The following is a 5,213-nucleotide window of genomic DNA, read 5'->3' on the forward strand; positions in this document are numbered from 1 at the left end:
AGAAACATAACAGACTTTTGCACATTGATTTTGTATCTTGTGATCTTACTGAATTCCTTTACCAGTTCTAGCAGTCTTTTGGTGGAGCCTTTTAGGTTTTCTATACATAGTATCCTATTAACTGCAAATAGTGAGAGTTTTACTTCTTCCTTTCTGATCTGGATGCATTTTACTTCTTTTTGTTTTCCAATTGTGGTGGCTAAGACTTTCAGTATTATGTTGAATAAAAGTGGTGAGATTGGACATCCTTGTCTTGTTCCTGATCTTAGGGGAACAGCTCTCAATTTTTCCCCCTTGAGTATGATGTTCACTGTAGGTTTTTCAGATATGGCCTTTCATTATGTTGAACTGTGTTCCTCTAAACCTACTTTGAGGGCTTTTATTATGAATGGATATTGTACTTTGTTAAATGCTTTTTCTATATCTGTTGAAAGGATTGTATGGTTTTTATCCTTTCCTTTATTGTTATGATGTATCACATTGATTGATTTGCAAATTTTGACCCACCCTTGCAACCCAGGAATAAATCCCACTTGATCATGGTGAATGATTTTTATAATGTATTTTTACATTTAGTTTGATAGTGAGGATTGTTGCATCTAAATTAATCATGGATATTGGCTTGTAGTTCTCATTTTTACTGGTGTCTTTATCCAGTTTTGGTATCAGGAAAATGGTGCCCTGATAGAATGGATTTGGAAGTTTTCCTTCTTTTTCTGTTTTTTGGAATGGAATGAGAAGAATAGGTATTAACTCTTTAAATGTTTGGTAGAATTTGCCGGTGAAGCCATCCATTCCTAGACTTGTTTGTTGGGAATGTTTTTTGATTACTGATTCAATTTCTTTGCCGGTTATCAGTTCGTTCAAATTTTCTATTTCTTCCAGTTTCAGTGTTGGTAGTTTATATGTTTCCAGGAATTGATCCATTTCTTCTAGGTTGTCCAATTTGTTTGCACATAGGTTTTCATAAAATTCTCTTACAATTGTTTGTATTTCTGTATTGTTGGTTGTTTTTTCTCCTCTTTTGTTGGTGATTTTGTTTGAGTCATTTTGTTGTTGTTTTTCTTATGTGTCTGGCTAGACGTTTATCAATTTTGTTATCTTTTCAAAGAACCAGCTTCCGGTGTCATTGATACATTCTACTGTTTTTTTTTGTTTGTTTGTTTTGTTTTTTTAGTTTTTATTCATTTATTTCTGCACTAATGTTCATTATTTCCTTCCTTCTGCTGTTTTAGGTTTTGTTTGTTGTTCTGTTTCTAGCTCCTTAGGGTGTAAGGTTGGGATGTTTATTTGAGATTTTTCTTGCTTCCCATGGTAAGCCTGTATTGCTATAAACTTCTCTCTTAGAACCACTTTCTCTGCATCCCACAGGTTTTGGACAATTGTGTTTTCATTTTCATGTACTTTTTAATTTATTGTTTTATTTTCTGGTTGACCCATTCAGTGCTTAGTAGCATAATCTTTAACCTCATGTATTTGTGGTCTTTCCAGACTTTTTTCTTGTGGTTGACTTCTAGTTTCATACCAATGTGGACAGAAAAGATGCATGGTATGACTTTAATCCTCTTGAATTAATTAAGACTTGTTTAATGAGCTAATATGTGATCTATTCTGTAGGATGTTCCATGTGCACTTGAAAAGAATGTGTACTTTGCTCTTTTATGATGGGATGTTTTTAATATATCTGTTAAATCCATCAGTTTCATTGTGATTCAAAGCCATTGTTTCCATATTTATTTTCGGTTTGATGATCTGTCCATCAATGTAAGCAGGATATTAACATCCGTTAGTATTATTGTATTAGTATCAATTATTTCCTTTATATTTGTTATTAGCTGTTTTATGTATTTGGGTTCTCCTATGTCGGGTGCTAAAATATTTATAATTCTTATATTTCTTAAAGGATTTTCCACTTTATTATTATATAGTGTTTTCTTTGTCTTTTGTTACACTCTTTGGTTTAAGTTCTATTTTGTCTGATATAAGTATTGTTACTCTGGCTTTCTTTTGACATCTATTTGCGTGATAGATATTTCACCATCCCCTCACTTTCAATTTGCTCGTGTCTTTAGGTCTAAAATGAATCTCTTACAGGCACCATAGGGATGCATCTTGTTTTTTCACCCATTCTATCACCCTTTGTCTTTTGATTGGAGCTTTTATCTTTTATTTCATTTACATTTAAAATAATTATTGATAGATATATATTTATTGTCATTTTATTTGTTTTGGTTGTTTTTATTTGGTTGTTTTTGAAGATTTTCTCTGATCCCTTCTTTTCTTTGTTTCCTGATTTTCTGTTTTGTTGGGGTTTTTTAGTGATATATTGAGATTTCTTTCTCTTTATTTTTTTGTATATTTATTAGTGGTTTTGATTTCGGGTATCATTAGATTTGTATATAACATCTTCTGCACATAGCAATCTACATTAAATTCATGATTGTTTAAGTTTCAACACATTCTTTACTCCTCTCTTACAATGTTTTAGGTATATAGTGTAATATTTTTATGAACATTTGGAATTTTATGTAAAAAATATCACAACCATTAACATTGTTACAGTTTGAGGCCTTCTTCGTTCTCCACAATGATACTAGCATGCTCACAAGGGGTTCCCATTGTTTAGTCTTAGTTAAACTACCATCTTTAAAGGAAGGATAAAAAACTTGGCACAGTACCATTTAACTTGTTTTAATGTTTCATTACAGATGATGAAAGATACTAAAGTACAGACAAGGAATAATCATAATATTGTGGTCAAAATTATAAATATGAAATTATAAATCTAAAACATTTCCTGTTTAAAAAAATAAATCTGGTAGTCAATGCAGTTCTGCAGAGTCTCTGCTTCTAATAGGGCTTGTCTCTGCCTTCCTGGCACTCCTTGCCTTTATCCATTTTCCCAGGTCCTCCATGCCTGCCTCTTCTTCCTCCCATCTGTTCCATCGAAGGTCCAAGGCCACCTTGTGTTCCCGCACCAAAGCCATCTCAGTCTATGACCCGGCCACTACTGAAGCCACCTCTGTCTCCACAATGGCCACCTCTGAACATTCCATGGGGACCACCATGGACCATAAGGCCACCTATTCCTCCCATCATGCCACCAGGACCGCCTCTGCCATGGTCACCACCCAGATGGTGGAAAGGGTGATGGAAGAAAGCCTTCAAGCTTTGGGGACTTACACTTGTTGCATTCTGTTCTCCAGGTGAAGTTCTGGTTTCCACACCCCAGATTAGGACACTGCCAGTCCCAGCTCAGTGCTGGACATTTCCTCCCCCAGATGGGTTCCCTTGGGAACCCTGGGGCCCTCTTAGGGGGAAGCCACCTCCGTCTCCTCTATTGCCTCCCATGTGACCCATGGGGCCCCCCGGACCTCCACAGTGTGGCAGCAGCATCCTTCTGCCCTCAAGGGAAGCATACCAAACTGCATGCTGTTCTTTGGAGGCTTCCTGTGGAGCAAGAGAAACCTTAAGTTCACTCCCTTGAAAATATTTCCCATCAAACCATTCCATGGCAGCCTTGGCAGTTGGTGGGTCTTCATAAGACACTGTAGCATTGCCTTTGGGCTTTCCTATTTCCTTGTCCAAGTAAATATGAATTATGGTTTGTCTGATTCCCTTGAAAAAGTATGCCAGATCATCTAGAGTCACATTGCCATTTAAACCTTGAACATAAATTGCACTGTTGTCAGAGTCTTCATCTGGATTTATAAGTGGGCCTAGATCAAGATCTGGTCCTTCCTCTAAGGGTCCACTAGGCTTATTGAAACCACCTTACTTTCCAGAGATACTCATTCTGTCATGTCCTCCTCCCTACCCACCTCTGCCCATGCCTCTGTAATAAAATCCCCCTCTTTTAATGTCCCAGTTATCAGGGCCATTCACGCTCTAGTTCTTTCCTGGTCTGAAAAATCCTCCAGACTCTTGCCCATAAACACCCATGCTACTGGGGTAGTCCTGTTGAAATGAACTCTGCTGATGCTCTGTTGGCTATATTGATATGGAGCCTGGCTGTAGGATCCAGTTTGTCAGGAGGTTAACTAGTGGGTGACTGCTACTCATAGCTGCTTTATTGACCATAGCTAATCTGCTGTCCAGAGCTTCTTGGATGCCCATAGGTGTTCTGCTGAGAGTAACTGCTCAGATCATAACTAGTCCACTGTCTAGAGGAATAGCTGGTAGGAGGATAAGATGGTGGTGCTGTGACTGGCTGCATGGGTAGGTCCCAGGTACCTGGGGATAACTGTAGTTACTCTGTCCATATCTTAGGCTGGGCTGGTTATAACTCCTTGTACTAGATTAAAGTTGACTAGTTTCAACAGATTTGTTACCATCCTATGGTCTTACAGGTATGGTGGCTGCTGGCTGCTGTCCATAGGCTTGGTAAGCAGGCTGAGTGCCATATGCAGACTGAGTTGCATAGGAGGCCTGAGTGGTAGCAACCGTAGGTGGTGGTTTCATAAACACCAGTGCCATACACCTGGACAGGCTGACTATACACCAGTGGGGCAGTTGGAGAAGTATAACCAGAGGGAGCCTGTCCATAAGAAGTTGCATAGGTGGTGTGGCAGAGGTTGCAGTGGTCTGAGCCTGAGTATAGCTGACATCAGTGGGCTGTACAAAGGTTCCATTAACTTTGCTGCCCATATGCTCCAGTGGTCTGTGTATATTCTTGAGTGGACTGGGCAATGTACACACTGTACTCACTGTAGCCCTGCTGGGCTGAGCTTGGCTGTAGGTACTGTAATCCATGGATGACATTTTGTCTCCTTCCTTCTTGTTCTCTCAACCTCCTTTGCATTCTTGTTTTTCCTATGATGTCATGTATGACATCTTTTTTTTTTGCCTTTTTTTATTATGTTCAATCAGCCAACATAGAGTACATCATTAACTTTTGATGTAGTGTTCAATGATTCATTAGTTGCGTGTAACACCCAGTGCTCATCACAACACATGCCTCCACCCAGGTACCCCACCCCCACCCCCTACCTTCTGTAACCCTCAGTTTAGGTCCTGGAGTCCAGAGTCTCTCATGGCTTATCTCCTTCTCTGATTTCTTCCCCTTCAGTTTTCCTTCCTTTCCCCTGTGGTCCTCCATGCTATTCCTTGTTTCACTTATGAATGAAACCATATGATAATTCTCTTTCTCTGCTTGACTTATTTCACTTAGCATAATCCCCTCCAGTTCCATTCATGTCGATGCAAATGATAGA

General features: G+C 38.9%; 1 pseudogene; it reads right to left on the reverse strand.

Moving 5' to 3' along the window:
• Positions 1-2,850: 2,850 nt before the first annotated feature.
• Positions 2,851-4,761, reverse strand: LOC123796858 (RNA-binding protein EWS-like; annotated as a pseudogene).
• Positions 4,762-5,213: the final 452 nt, after the last annotated feature.

Source organism: Ursus americanus, chromosome X, assembly GCF_024610735.1.
Source record: "Ursus americanus isolate L20-20 chromosome X, mUrsAme1.1.p, whole genome shotgun sequence".
NCBI lineage: Eukaryota > Metazoa > Chordata > Mammalia > Carnivora > Ursidae > Ursus > Ursus americanus.